At 40.4% G+C, this 16,175-nt stretch overlaps 1 protein-coding gene across 9 annotated transcripts in view; it reads right to left on the reverse strand.

Annotated features, from left to right (window-relative positions):
- THRB (thyroid hormone receptor beta) overlaps positions 1 to 16,175 on the reverse strand; it is a 168,077-nt gene that overhangs the window by 111,832 nt on the left and 40,070 nt on the right. For 6 of the 9 annotated variants that reach the window (XM_061464946.1, XM_061464947.1, XM_061464948.1 and 3 more), the window contains one exon: positions 10,260 to 10,289. The exons of the other annotated variants lie outside the window; for them this stretch is intronic. The gene's annotated coding sequence lies outside the window, so the exon portion shown is untranslated. The remainder of the gene's footprint in view (positions 1 to 10,259; positions 10,290 to 16,175) is intronic. 9 annotated transcript variants of the gene reach the window in all.

A 16,175-nucleotide genomic window follows, 5' to 3' on the forward strand; every position in this document is an offset into this window, starting at 1 on the left:
AGTACAGGGAAAAGGGACAAAAGAAAAACCCATTGTGAAAGGGCTTTTTCACCATTCTAGCCGAAGTTGATGTCTTAGAATATGTCAGCTAGACAAATGAAAAATACAAAAATAAAACATGATTAAAGATAGTGTAGTTTCACCTAGCAATTGGTAACCATGTGTTCAAGCCAGAGAAAACACTGGGAAAGCTACTGGAGGAGTTTTCCTTTGGCTCAGGGAACAGATGAGCAAGAGTTCTCCTAAGGCATTGCTTACAAAGCCAAAAACTGTTAAACTCAGCAGCAGCTAAAGCAAGTTACAACACAGCCTCCTCCAGCCTATGCGGACAGAGCCAAGCTGCAATATAATAACATTTAGGAGGGGGAAGAGAGAGCAGAGAAAACACACCTTATGGTTTTATCCCAAGTCTGAACCAGACTCGCAGAGCTGTCTCAAGTAAGTCAGAATACAGAGGCAGAGAAGGCTTTCCACTCATACAGAGCCCACCTCTAGCAGCACATGTCTTACAGTGATATCTTCTAGTGTTTATTCAACCAAGATTTGAAATCTAAAAGAACAGAGACACTTTCTTAGGAAAATTCTTGGACTTGGTGTCCTTCAGGAAGACTTCCAGTCCAATAAATCCCATCTCTCCTGACATGCATTCTTCCTCAGTTAATCTATTTTTTCCTATACATCACTTTAGCGTGTTCTCATAGCACTGCTTTCTCCACTACACGAAACCTCTCTCTTCACCTGTCCTTGCACATTTCTTCACATCCATGGTCCATTTTCCTTTCTTTTCTCAGAATTTCAGTTAAGCTACATAAAACGATGCATGAAGACTACAGGGAAGTTCAAAAAGCTGCTGAAGTGAAAAACAGGCTGGTATTGGGAATGACTGTTTTCTGGTCAGCTGTGCAGCTCCAGTTCATTGCGTAAGCATGAGTGTAAAATCATTCTGCAGGTTCAAGTAACTCCCATTTGTATATTTTCCACTAAATTTAAGAATTAGCTGGAGCAAACTGTACTGGCATTCTAAGGAAGGTAGAAAAAGTTAAGAAGATCTAAAGGTTTTGATGCAATGATTGAGTTACTATGTCAGTCAGAACTGGTTTTTAGGATCCATAGGAACAAAAAACTCCCTACAGGTTCTGTTTTAATTTTATTTCCAGGAAGCAAGAAATAATAAAATTTAAACAGAATTATGAATGCTAATACATTTTACAGCTGCCTTGTATTTAACCTGTGTATCATCTTCCTATACATGAAAGTTTCAGCTTTAATCAACTTTTGGGAACACAGAATGTCAATACACCCATGCAGTACAGGAACACATCAGGGTCAGCCTCCCGTTTTCCCACTGAGGATAGGTTGCTTGAGGAAGAAGTGAGCACTCCCTGCCATTTTCACTCAGCTTTTGCTGCCCGGAAGCTGGAGCTCTTCCTATAAATCCCAGTATTTTCCAATCAGTCCATTTCCAGAAATGCAATTTTGTCCAGAAAAAAACACAACTTCCTATATCTCAAGAAATTCAGAGCCAGTGAATAACTACACTGTGGCTACATAGCTGAAAATCTTGATGGGTTAGTTCTGCCACTGTATTTTAAAATGGCTCTACACTGAATTTTTTACTATCTTGTATGTCTTTACATTTTACATACCTGCTATGTAACTGTGAAACATAAGGCTCTCTGAATCAGCCCCAGTCAGGAGGTGAGACTAATGGTGTCTATGGTTATCATCTTAATATAAAGGAAGTCAGAAATGTCAAAACTTATAACTGCTCAACAGGATTCTCTCTCAGTAGCAGATATCTATTATAACTAAAGGACTGTGACACATTTTAACCTGACACCCTCACGATAAGCAAAAATTCAGTCCTTCTTTTCCGTGGTGACAGTCAGATGTGGCAGAGATCATTTCCCTTGGTTTCTGAGTGACCTTTACGGGAACCTGCTGCCTTTCTCTGAGGGGCACATCCACTTCAAGTCTAAGTTATGAATGTAAATTTCCCTCCCTGAAATTTCATTATGTTACCTTTACCTCTGGTTGGGGATGTTTTGTTGCTGGTTGTTTGGCTGTTTTGTTTTGTTGGTTTTTTTTGTGATTATTAAATCAAAGAAGGGATGACTGGCTTTTAAATTAATTTGTGAAAGGACAATGAAAGATGTCTAGTTGTTGGCTAGATGGATAGGAACATGTTTCTAACAGATCAAAAGAGAGAGAGCATTAATGAGAAGATGGGTCCTGAAAGTTTTCATAAATGCAAGCACAACAACTGTTTCAAGACCGATTCATTACAAATACAGGTCTGCTCATCATGCAGAGAAGAGCTCTTACTGACTCTTGATAGAAGAAACGGAAAACAGCAGAAGCAGCCTCAAGTAAGAAATTCACATTTGAAGGGAAAATATAGTAGGCTCCATTTAGTCCTTGCACTATCTGCAAACAAAATCATCTCGAGTGAAAACACAGGAGAAAAAACACAAGCAATTAAAGTCCTCATCTCCCATCCTCCTGTCTGATAAGGATCATAAGAGCTACGGCTTTCGTAGGAAGCCATCTCTGACCTCTCAACAACACTCTGATTTCAGCGTTACTCAGAGCCCACAGAAAGCTTCTGCCCTCCCAGGACCAAACTCCACTACTGCTCTTCACGGAGCAGCTCAGATAAGAAATATGCCCTGAATACAGCACCCTTTTGTACTATACAAGTGAAGCCCAACACATCGCATAAGATCAAAGAGTTAGAAACTAACCAGCAAGTGTGACTCTCAAGTCACTAGACTGTCCCTTTTCAGTCACTGAGCTGGGCTGGAATGGTTGAGGTAGTTTTGCAACTGAAAAGCCAAGCGTTTATGGCTGTATTTCTTCTTCTTTCCTCCCACCCCCAATGTAATTCTAACTGATCTAGATCACCATACAACTCAGATCAAACAGGCATGCTAGCTTGCAGTTAGGTTTACATTTATCTTTGCAGTTTGGTTTACATTAATCTTTTTGGGTTCCTTTCCTTTTTTGGGGGAGGAGGGCTTTTTTAACTTTGAGATAAACAGTTCTCTGTCAGGAACAAAATCAGCCACCAATCCTGGCTGGTTGCACCCAAAACCCATTTTAAAAAAATTCTAGGATACACATGCATTTTACTTCAAACTTCCTGCTAGATTGCATTTGCACTTACTTGAGCAGAAAGTTACAGCTTCTACGTCTCTCACTGCCTAAGGGAACCAAAAATATTAGCTCTGATTAAGTATTTATTTTGCAGCAACATGAAATCAATCATGCTACAGAAATTACTCTGAATTACACCTCTTCAGCAAGGCTGTGACTTTCAGCTTTTTCCTCTTACTAAGTTACACATTCAATAAAACTACAGCTGGGCCAAGAAAACTCTGTTTTGTTTTGGCAAAGCATCAGACAGCATCTTCTGGTTTGCAAACAGATGCAGAATCTTATCTAACTGTGGGATGTTCTTGGATGTGCTACCTATTAGCAAAACTATTAAGAAGCACTGAAAGGTTCCAGCCCCTTTTATGAACTCTCAGTCAAATCTCATTAGTTTGCATGCTCTCATTTTGCACACAAAAATATAGCAGTCTTTTCCCACCTCTCAGGGAAAAATTAATAGGCGAGTGTTAAGTCTCATGTTACTAGAACTTCATTACTTTTACATGCTATGCTGAATAATTAAACTGCACTTGTCAAATAAGTGATTTGAGAACACTTTGTGCTGCGGTGTATGTTTTTACTGTCTGTTTACCTCAATTGACAAAATTAAATCATTCACAGAGTCTCCCATGCAACCGCGCAAACAACTGAGACCCTAAAGTTGGAGAGGAGTACGGTTCCAAAATGGGACTCGGAGGATAAGTGTATATAGGGTGGGATTAAAGGAAGAGCACTGGATTAAAGCAGTAGATGAGGAAATCGAAACAACAGAACCAAAGCTTGCTCTGAGGATGCTGCTTAATGAGAATGACCTAGAAGCAAATCTAGCTAATCACAGAATCATAGAAAGGTTTGGGTTGGAAGGGACATTAAAGATCATTTGCTTCCAATCCCCTGCCATGGGCAGGGACACCTTCCACTAGACCAGGTTGCTCCAAGCCCCATCCAACCTGGCCTTGAACACTGCCAGGGATGGGGCAGCCACAGCTTCTCTGGGCACTCTGTGACAGCACCTCAGCACCCTCACAGTAAAGAATTTCTTCCTAATATCTAATCTAAATCTACCCTCTGTCAGCTTAAAGCCTCCTTGTCCTGTCATTATATGCCCTTGGAAGAAAGTCCCTCTCCAGCTTTCTTGCTGGCCCCTTTTAGGCACTGGAAGCTGCTCTAAGGTCTCCCCAGAGCCTTCTTTTCTCCAGGCTGAACAAGTCCAGCTCTCTCAGCCTGTCTTTATAGGAGAGGTGCTCCAGTCCTTGTATAACTTTCATGGCCTCTTCTGGACTCACTTGAGCAGGTCCATGTCTCTCATGTGTCTGGGGCACCAGAGCTGAACACAGTACTGCAGGTGGGGGTCTCACCAGAGTTGGGTAGAGGGGCACAATCATCTCCCTCAACCTCAAAAGGTCACGTTCCTTTTGATGCAGCCCAGGATACGATTGGCTTTCTGAGCCCAACCATTAACTCAGCTCTTGTCCATATTTTCACAGTAATGTATGGGAGGGGGGCCTTTGGCTACTGCTGGTAGAAGGGTACAGGAATTTGAAATATTCTATAGTAAATAGGATCCCTCAGGGCTGAAACAGAGGGGCTATATGCAAAATAGTAAAGGTAGAAAAATTAGAGTAACAACCTACCCCTCCACAAGATGAACAGAATTTCTGACACAGTGCATGTTGCTTTACCTGTCTTTCTCCACAGGTAGGTCTTAGGAACTCAGCCAGTTCAGTGGGAGGACCCACGCATCCAAGTGAAGTAGATATAATCAAATAAACAGCTGTGTCTCCCTCTGATGGGAATTGATCTGTTTGGCCAACCTGGCAATCTTTCAGAGGCAGTCTTCTAAAGGTTACGCAAAACAAAACTGTCCGGCTGCAAACCCCTTCTGGAAGCAGCCAGACATATACTGTAGCAGCTTGCTGCTACTGGGGCCACATCCATCCTCCCAGGGCTGCAGCAAACAGAAGGACCTGCTGCCCTGAACACCATCGTGATGTTCAAGCTGCACTCCATCAATGAGCACATACACACAATCTGCTATTTTTCAAATGTACTAGTCTCCAAAAGCCACATTTCCATTGAGTGGGCGAGAACATTCCTGATGCTCCTGTTCTCTCACAGCAGCAGAATTTCCCTAAATCGACACTTTTTGCAAAGTTATGTAACAGTGAGCACAGCACTCTTAACTCTCATCTGAGCAGACACTGTGAGCACAGTGTAAGCACCAGGGTACTTCTTTACAGTGAGCTGTGCTCCAATCCAGCATGTCATTTAAAAATGACAAAAAAAGGTATATTTACTTCTCGGAAGAGAACAGCAAGTTACCCAGGCAAAATCATGGATTCCTGGGTAGGGGTTATTAAGTAAACAAAGTGCAGGAAACAAGATTCAATAGCTTTTAAGCACAGTAAAACTGAGCTTCTAAAGCAACTTCAGTTCTTTAGCATAAATAACCACTTTGGGACTAGCAGTGCATGGGAAACCAGCCAAAGGAGCTCCCCAGACCTCAGCACAACCCCTCCTTTTTGTCATCTGGAGTGCTCTTACAGAGTTGCCGGAACAGAAAGAAAAATGCTGCAGAAGCTCTCAGGGATAACCAAAATCAATTTTGCAGGCTTGTGAACCCCTGCCCACTAGAGGTGTTTCTTCTGTAGTATGAAAGACTGTTTTCCTTTACATTAACTGACTCAGCCACAAGCTTTCACATGGAAGAAAACAGCAGCAATTTGATAGCTCAAATTCATTTACTAATGGAGAGAACAATTTTCTTCCATGGCACAGCCTCCTGCACTCCTTTTTAGTACTGAAGTACCCATTAAAAGTGACTCAGTGGTAGAAAAAACATATGAAAACAAGACATCCTACAGTCTGTTTTTAAATACTCTCCTTGGTCAGTATTACCCTATCAGGAATTTGTGAAAACCAGAGGTATGGAATATATTTTCAGGAGAGATGGTGCATAAAAAAAAATCATACTAAAAAACCCACAACTGTTAGCACACAGCGACCGGCCAAAAATGTTTGACCTCTGACTAACTAAAGTCTCCTTTCTACTTCACCACAGCCACGAATCCCTTACCTACTAGCAAGGGTAACTACCCTTCTTTTATCTTTTTCTAATCTCTTGCCCTCCCTGACCTTTCTCTTTTCTCTGGACATGTAGGAAAGCAGATGCCTCCCTGTGCAGGGATGCAGACTTACCTCAGCCACCTTACTTCAGGTTATCAAACACAAGGGCATTTCTCTTCTCTACTTTGATTATTTTCCTATTGTTTTATTGTTTAGTCTAATGATTTTCTCAGTTCAGGTTTAGACTACCATGTGTAAACCATACACATGCTTTAGTCCAGGGAGGGAGAGAGTAGGGATGGTCAGAGTACAGGAATGACAAGCCAGGTACCAAGAACCCACTACTTGCCGGCAGGTAGGTTAACAGGTATTATGGAACACAAAATCCTCTGCTATGCCTGGGCTCACTCTCAAATTACCTGGATAGTTATACAGAAGAGCTTTTTCACAGGTTTTTCAATAGAGCTGGAATTACATGAAAAATTCTCCTGAGTAACAGTTCATGAACGCATACCACCAGCACAACTCTTACCTATTCCTCCTGTCATGCTACTGTGGAGTTACGCTGTACAGTCCTGTAACAGAAGCTATGCTACGTAAGTGCAATAGGATGACATAACTCTGAGCTCAACTTGAAGGATTTTTCTATTTGCAAGATTTTGCACCATAACTCCTGATTAAGTTTGGATGTGGAAATTAATGAGCTTGTCAAAGAAACAAAGTCAGAGCTATTCTTGTTCAAAATGGTGTTTGGTGTTTCTTCTAGTATAAAATGAGTTTTAGGATCAACCATATTTTATTATCTTTTCTATAAAAAGGATCTGCTGCCTCTTACCCAGTAACACACGGATACACTTTCATTTAGCTGATGAGAACTGGAAGAGAAACATCCTCCTCTGTCTCTCAGTATCCTATCGAGGTTCCTGAGCAAACATGCAAGTTATTTCCAGTTTTGGGGAAAGCAGATTACTTTATACTAAGAATTCTACTTATCTGCTAAAAATCTACCCTGCCCTTTCTGCTCATACAGATATTAAGATTGGCTATAGAAGATCCTATGCTAGGGTTAGGGTTCTGAATTCATTCAGGCCTTTAGTTATATCACAGAAAGGATTCAATAAACGTCACAGACAAATCATGACTTTTCAGTGAACTCAACACAAAAGGCAAGCTACTAAGTAAATTGGCTGAAATATTGGAAGATCATGCAGAAAGATGTGTCCATGGACTGATCAGAAAAGAGCAGAAGTTGGCTCAGTCCTAGTACATACGACTGTAGCACACAAAGCCTGCAAACTCAGCAGCACTGTACTCACCACCACATTTCTTCAAGGACCTGCTCAAAGACTTTTCAACCCTTCACCACTGAAACAAGAGTGACCTGCTCCAGCTCTGATTTTGGAAATCTTGTGGCTGCCTGTACCACGTAAGAGCCTTTGTTGGTGGAGATGTGGATTTAAAAGGCCTGAAGGAACTCTGATGATAATCTGGTCTGACTTCCTGCCTGGCACAGGCTCTAATACCTCACACAGCAATTTATTCACGAAGCCCAAGAAACTGGTAACTCTACGAGAAGATATTTCATAAGGAGATCTAATCTTGATTTAATTACTCCAAGTGATCTACCACATTCCTTTCTAAGCTTTTCCAATGGTTAATTACACCTACAGTATCACATTTCCAACTTGAACTCCTCTTGCTTATCTCACTGGTTTTGTCTGTTGGAGCCCTATCCTATCTCCCTACACAGATATTTTTAGATACTAACCACATCACACCTCAAAATTCTCTTACTTGAGATAAACAGTTTGCCTGTTTGGCAAATCAAAACAGGGATTCCTGAATCCAACGCAGAGCAGCTGCAGTGCTATTACAGATAGCTTTTGACTATAGAGACTAAAAAGAGAAAAGTCAATTTAAGCGCACTAAGCATCTTTAACAAGCTTTTCCAGCTTTCATAGCAGTCACCCATTTTTAAGACCTGGAAATTTGGGATCAATAGCACCACCATCTGCAGAGTTTCACTTTCAACTTAACTGATAAATTCCAGCTCAAACTGGATCAATACTTACTGAATACTATAGTTAAAGAAATAGATGGCTGATGGCAGGTGGTTTTCTAGTTCTTGTATGTCAAAATCATATAAAAACCCTGCTAACAGAATGACCCAGTACTTCTGCCAAGGCAGAAATCCAGGATTGAGCAATCTGTACCGAAAATACTTCCAGTTGTGACTCTGGGAAACAAAATGAGTAAAATTCCACTACTGCTGTCATGCCATATTACTTAAGCATATTACTTAGACATTTATATTACAGTAGGATTCAGAGGCTTCACATAAGGCTTTCTTGTGTTAGGTGATCAACTACAAACACAGCAAGCTTAATCCATTTTTGCAGCGTTTGCCCAGCTCTTGTATGGCTCAATCCTGGTAAGGAGACTGAAGGAGGACTTGTGTCCTCCCTGAATCATGGATGTGGATGAGATCAGCGTACAAAGACTGCTCAGAACCAGAATTTCTTCTGGCATTTACTAAATCCCTGTACAGCTCATGTGATTCTCCACACATTATGAAGTTCCTTAGCTTCCTTAGCCCTATTCCAGAAGGACTTCCAGTGCTTCACAGTGTTTTGGTGCAGAACGGCAGCATCTTGCTGTCTCAGAGATATACTATGTACGCACAAACCTTTGTAACTGCAAATACTTGCACATGCTCTCCATGTACTAATATAATGCACCAGCTGCAAAGCTCGACTGTCTGCTACTTATATCACTTTAAAATTTTCCACAACAAAAAATATGTGATATGACACCTCATTACTTTTTTACAGCACTTCTGTTTTTCCATTAATATTTCACATTTCTACTCACTTGTGGTATCAGAAAGCTTACATTTTGCATAGCTTAACTGATTTCCTTCTTAGCCTCCCTCTTCCCTATTCCAAGGATGCCCATCTGCAAATAAGGAACACAGTTCATGTAGATGTATCGACTTTTACTGGTTTAAAATGTCATCAGGTTTAAAAAAAAAATTCCTTTTAGTCACACTTCCATTTGGAAGGTGTTTGACTAGAAATAGGTGCAGGAAATGCAACTAAGAACTCTGCAAGCTTTTACTTGAACTACCTATAAAAACCAAAACAGGCTAATTTGGGAGGAAAGGAAAACAGTAACCAACAACACTTCCCTTCCTTGGCATCCTGTGAATGGGTATTAAAATTGAAACTATCACCTGTGACTGAAAAGTAATTATGCATTTTTGTAATGCTCTGAACAGGTTCATCCTGCCACTGCCTGTCAGAACAACTTGCTATCACACACACCTGGCTATGTTATTTGACGTAGCTGCATCATTTTCTAGATAACACAGCACATGAATGTCAGCATCCTCACTCGCAATGAAAGAAATAAAGAGATAAATCCCCACTTTTTAACACCCCTTGCTGTTGATAATGTACTGAAAGACCTTCTTCTGCCTTTTGCTTATCTAGCAGATGCACAGAGAATCCACTTCCTGATGCAGCCTGAATCATGCCATATAGGAGAGGAAATACTTCTAGAAGAGTTCACGTGTCCTCTACAGGTACATTTATTTGACTATGTAATTCATTTATTTGACTATGTAAACTCCCACTGCCATACGTCAAACCCCTCAAATTTGCCACAATACTACTTATTTCAGCATGTACTCTAGCATTTAATTTTCAAACTGTAAGAAAGGTCTCCTTACAAGTGAAGATTTTAATTAACTGAGTAGTAAAAACTAATCTGTTGAAAAATAATGACCTGCAAATTTCCCATAGGCAAAAAGAAGTTTCCAAATCTATGTAGTAATCTATCTTATTTTGATTAAAAGACCAAACAGTGGCTTAACAACAATAAAAAACAGTCAAATGTTTTTACACTCATTCTGCAATGCTGTCTCCTTTTCACAGACCCACACTATGTTTAGGATCTGTTCAGAAATGCTGAGCATATTTGTTAAAAATTGCCTCCAATTAACTTGAATATCTTACTAAAGTGGAATAAAACATTCTTACCTTATTAGAGCTTCATTTTCCGTTCTTCCACTGAAAAGAGTAAAGAAATCTGTATTAAAGATCTATATGGTAAAGTTATTATTTTAGTTTCACTTCAATTAACACCAAAACTATGGGGTTCTTTTCACATAACTGAAATAAATTTCCATTCATTTGGAGAGATAATCATTCTCAACACTCTCAGGTGAAGGCCTTTATTTATTTACTATCTTAACCAGCTCTTCTGAACAAACAATTCAAATGCTTTGGAACTATCAATACAAACAACTGATCTAGTCAATTCATCACCTAAACAGTAGACTTCACAGGTTTATTTTCACTGCAAGCAGTATTCTGTGACTGGCACTGGTATTGCTATTATTTTTTGTTGGACATTTGATAGTTGCTATTCTAAGATGGACTTGCCCTGCAATATGCTCATTCAAATTGCTTCTCAGCCTGAAAGTTTCTTTTAAAAGCAGCTCTTTCCTGCTCAATCCCAAAACAGGTAGGGTCAGCCTGTATAAGAATGAAAGCATCAAGCCATTTCATTAAACATCTGCTTCAACTAAGCCATTCTAAATGGCACATTTGCCAACAGTGTACCAACATCCATCACAAAATCAAAAAATCAAAAAAGCTATAAGACTATGCTGAAAAAGTTCCAGCATGACTCAGAGCAATCAATGATTTTTGAGGGCATAGCAAATATTAATTAACCTTTCATTTCTTTGTGACTTTTGTTCAGTCCTTTACAACCAGGACCTATTTATAGGCATCAGCATTATAACTGGGAATTGGATTCTGGTAACTCTGAACTAAATGGGTATATTTTGCCACTAATATATGCAAGAACAGAATCACACTTTATCTTATTTCACTTTCAAAATTAGCATAATACACAGCACAAAACAGAAAACAAAATGCCAAGTCTAATAAAATATGACAATTATTAGTGGTATTTGTTGAAAAGCAGAGAAATCATGCTGAGTCACAGGCAAAACATCTCAGCCTCTAGCACTTTCTGTACACACTCCATTAGCCATCAGTCAGTATGGTTAGAAATTTATAGATGAAGGGAAAACAAGGAGAGACCTTGTTCATCTCTGCCAAGGAAGAATTTAAGGCTTGGCCTCGAAGCATGTGATCAATGAAGTGGTTGAAGAAATTAATCCTCTGCTCTACAGTGAAAATACTGTGTTTTGAGGGGCAGTGGGGTTAACAACAGACTCTTCTAGGAATGGCTGTGAATCTGTCAACCTGAGGGAAACAAAGCTCAAGTGAATAGTAGAAGTGCCTCTGCCCTTAGAGTATGTTCACCTGTTTTTTTATGGGAGACCTATAAAATGAGCCTATTTCAGAAATGGAACAGGTAAACGTAAAAAGAAACATTTCTGCAGAGCAGACATACATTAAATTAACCATCCATTTTGAGAAAAGGCATGAGATCTCATTTTTATGAAACAGTTCATCAGAGCTGACATTTGCAATGCCCGATTTCCCACAGCTGAGGAGGTGCATATGTGTACCTTTAAAGGAAGAGGAACAACTGAGGTAGTTTCATTACTTAGTAAAATACATCTCAACCCTTTGTGCCCCACGCTGGGCACCAAAAAGGACTGTCATGGTTTAGACCCAGCTGGCAACTCAGCACCACGCAGCCATTCACCCACCTCCCACACTCCCTCCTCCCCAGGCCATGATGTGGAAGAGAATAGAAAGAATGGAAACCCCATGGGTTGAGACAGTAACAGTCCAGTAACTAAAGGATAATATAAAACTACTACTAGTGATGATAATACTAGAAGTAACAAGGGGAGATAATATAAAACTAAAATGGGAAAGGAAAAAAAATAAAAATAAACACAAGTGATGCACAATGCAATTACTCACCACCTGCCAACCGATACCCAGCCTGACCAGAGCAGTGATCTCACCTTCCGGGTGACTCCCCCCAGTTTATATGCTAAGCATGACATGCTGTGGTATGGAATACCCCTTTGGCTACTTTGGGTCAGGTGTCCTGTCTCTGCTTCCTCCTGGCTTCTTGTGCCCCTCCTCACTGGCAGAGCATGAGACTGAAAAGTCCATGATCAGGGTAAGTGCTACTGGGCAACAACTAAAACATCAGCGTGTTATGAGCATTGTTCTCAGACGGAAACAAAAACACAGCTCTGCACCAGCTACTAGGAAGAAGAAAAATAACTGTTACAGCTGGAACCAGGATTTACTCATGGATTTAATTTTCTACAACTCCTTCTGATAATCAGCTGCTAAAACATGCATCAGCACCAGATTACCTCACATCTGGCTTTAGGTGTGGGTCACGCATGAGAGGTAACTTAAGAAAGGTTTTGCATGCAGTAATCAAGGGACAGAAACAGTAGGTACTCTATCACTGGAGGCTATGCATGGTTTCAATAGGATTGAGTGGGATTTACTACAGCACGAACCAAATCCTTACTTTTCTCACGTAAAACACCCATTGAATCTAACCAGAGTGCAACCGAGAACACATTATGTCTCTGATTCTTTATTACTCACCTGTCTCAATACTACAGCGGCCCACAGCATAAAGTTTATGGGACCAGAATGCTTCTTTGTGGGAAGGGAAAGGAATATCTTACAGGATAGCCTGTAACCACAAAGCAGATACAGGCGCAAGTCTGAAGAAGACTAAAAGTCATTCTGGATTTGTGACAAAATCCACAGCTTTTGAAGCAAAGTATTTCTATGCTAGAAACACTCACAGCGCAGGCTGCTTTGAAGCATATTTAACTCATCCTACGTACCTTTAAAAGAAGAATGAAAGCTGACTTTGGCAGGGTTTATGACTCCCAGAAAAAAAAAACAAACCCCAGCATGCTTAAAGAGTTTGCATAAGTTTGCCTTATCTGATCTAGCTGTTGATAACAGGACAAGCTGTAATGAGGGCCATGAGTATCTCCTATCATATGTTCTCATGGGCCCTGCTTCCTGCCTCAGTAGTCCATGTCTGAGGACCTAGAGAAAGATGGACCATTATTGTTTTCCATCAGGCAGCAGGAAGGCTCTATCTTCAGATGATCTGGCTTCTATCCAAGTGGAGATAACTTCTCAAAATCACACTGGGTAAGTGAGGCCCTAAGCATTCAACAGTGCTTGCCTGGTAAGACTTAGTCTTACCTGCCCCTGATACCTTGGCAAAGAGTTTCACATGGACTCTCTGCTTTCACATAAATACATCTCCTGTTAACTGCCTGCACTGCTTTCATGCTTATTGACCTCCTTGATCAGATGGAGAGAACAATCTCTACCAAAAACGCAATTGCATTTCATTGCAATATTCAGACGTGTCATCCTTCTAAGCATATGCCTCTTTACAGTAAAAACTGTACTTGTTGCCAGTCACCGAATGTGCTAACTCTGTATGCACTCTGGAGGGGTTCTAGCAGACTGCCTCAAAAGTACATCAGTACAATTAAGTTAAACAAAGCAGGTCACTGTCCACACTCAGTGACAAAAGGCTCTGTAGTTTCAACAAATGGTTTACCAGAATCCTTTAAATTCAGATACAAGAAAAAATATAAATATTTTTGCAAGCTCCATCTCTTTCAGAATAACTCCTTATTAATCACTTTTGGAAATACTAATACTAAAAAAAACCTACTGACAGAGATTGTTTTAACAATGTACTTTGCTACTGAAGCTGTTCATGAGTCTTCTTAGAGAAGACTCACCAATGACTCCAACTGAGCCACAGAAAACTAATACTGCCAAATCGATTAGACAGCAGAATAGATGTATGTCGTGGTTTAAACCCAGTCAAGTAATTCGTTCGCTCACTTCCCCCCCCCTTTCTTGCCCTCCCCCTGCTCTCGGAGGGACGGAGAGGAGAATCGAAAATCTCCTCCTGTACCAGACTCAGAAAATGCTTGACTGCATGGAGTTGTACACATAAAAGCATTCCTTTTTGTTTCAGTCATTGTTATTTCATCTTTTCTGTTTATGCTGTTTAGTAAAAACTGCAAAGCTGAAGATACAGCAACATATCTTGCCATAACCAAAACATGGGTTTGATCCCTATAATAAATACAACCAATAAGTTAAAACAAGTTATTTCCAAATGATTCAGCACTTACACCGTACACAGTAGGAGAAAAGGCATCCAGGTGCACTTCACAAAATTTAGATATAAATTACACATTCTACCTATGTCTTCGAACAGATATCATAGTAGGGATAAAGTCACTGCTCTTCTTCTTGTACATATATCCTTATCTAACAAAATCCCATTCATCCTACTGAACATTACTTTTAGGCTCCTGAAACCCATCACAGACATCTTCACCTGGAAAGAAATATGCAGGGGGAAAATTCTTTAAAGTTACCAAAAAATGCAAATCTATTCAGGCTTCTAAACATAGTCATCATCACCCCAGAATTTGTTTCAGTTTATTTTTGTAGCCCCCACAGGATGCCCTAATGTTCGGAGGTCCCACAAGGAGACTGACTGAGCAAAGCAACTACAATTTTCTTTTTCACAAAAGATCACAGAAAGCCAACCAGGCCTGGAAAAGGCGCTGAGTTCTCATTCCATCAAAGCCAAGAAAGGAAAAAGAAAGGGGTGGGGAACTAAGAATTCTGAGCAGGAAACAAATTCACTCCTAAAGCCACTCCAGAAGTTTGGCTTTCAGTTCTGCTGTTCAGCAGCTCTCAGTAGGAATTAAAATGTGCAACAGTGAGGGGAGGGGGGGAATAGGAAAAAACCCACACCAAAAAACCACCAGTGGGGAAGATCTCACTGACCCCCCACAGCAAAGCTTCTCCTCAAGATGCAAGGAACTCTGCTGGCATAGAAACATAATTTAATTCTTCCTGTCCCCCCAGTCTTGACTCAAGGCCATTTGATTTCACAGTTCCAGCACTTGCAGTAGTTAGCAAATTGCGCTATGCACTTTGTAGAGCAAAAAGCCATGACTGCAGCATGCCAAATTCTAATCTGTGACAAGCATTTTCATTCCTGGAACTCCACACAGCATGCCTTGGATTGTTTGGTGCTTCTTAGCCAGAGCCGGTCTGCGCAGGTGTGGCAAGGCAGCAGATAGGCCTGTGTGCACAGTCTAAACTCTGGGACCTACAGATGCATCCCAAGAATGTTTACTACCAGTAAAATGCTAATCATAATTACCATGATGGTATATGTTCTTTGCAGGATAAAAAGGCTAGAAGAAATCCCATGTTTAGATTGGACAGCAAACACAAGGTCATAGCTGGAAGGTAGAAAACACATAAAATCGTTCCATTTAAAGCATATGTACAAATTAAAAGTTAACCGTTATTGCCAAAAAATTGCATATAACCTCAACTACAGCTACAGAGACAACTGCCAGCTGCAAGAGGAATATGTGGTCCGTGTTCTGCTGCCCCAACAGCACAACCAGTCACAGAAACACTGTCTCACTTCTGTCCTTCTCCCCAAGGAAGTGCTGAGGAACATCCCTCTTTGTACACCCACTATTTATTATTTCTCTTACTGACTGGATGACATTCAAATCATAAAGCTCAATGACTTTTTGAAGCTAGGCCTCCTCCTGGGTCTAAGAAATCTGGTATTTCAGCCAGGTAGCTCGACTCAACTGTTCAGAGGTAGAACAATGAGGAAACAAAGATCACCACTACCATGTTGAGATCATCCTAAAGAGCTAAAAACTCACAGCTGCTTTACTGAAAATGCTACGAATACAATACCCAGAAGCTATTACCCACTCCAGTAAATGGCAAGTCCACAGACAGTAATGCCTATGGTCCTTTTTTTTTGCCAGCATTTGCATTATAATTCTCTGTTTAAATGACAAATTAGCAAGATAAAAATATATTTTGGCTAGTAGACCTTCAAGATCTATTGGAGCATATTTAATTTACTTTATAAATGTTAATGACACTGTTTTCCTTGAC

This window comes from Pezoporus flaviventris, unplaced genomic scaffold, assembly GCF_033815535.1.
Source record: "Pezoporus flaviventris isolate CSIRO_AGI_PZ_B2104156 unplaced genomic scaffold, CSIRO_AGI_Pfla_v1 ptg000037l, whole genome shotgun sequence".
In the NCBI taxonomy this organism is placed as follows: Eukaryota; Metazoa; Chordata; class Aves; order Psittaciformes; family Psittacidae; genus Pezoporus; species Pezoporus flaviventris.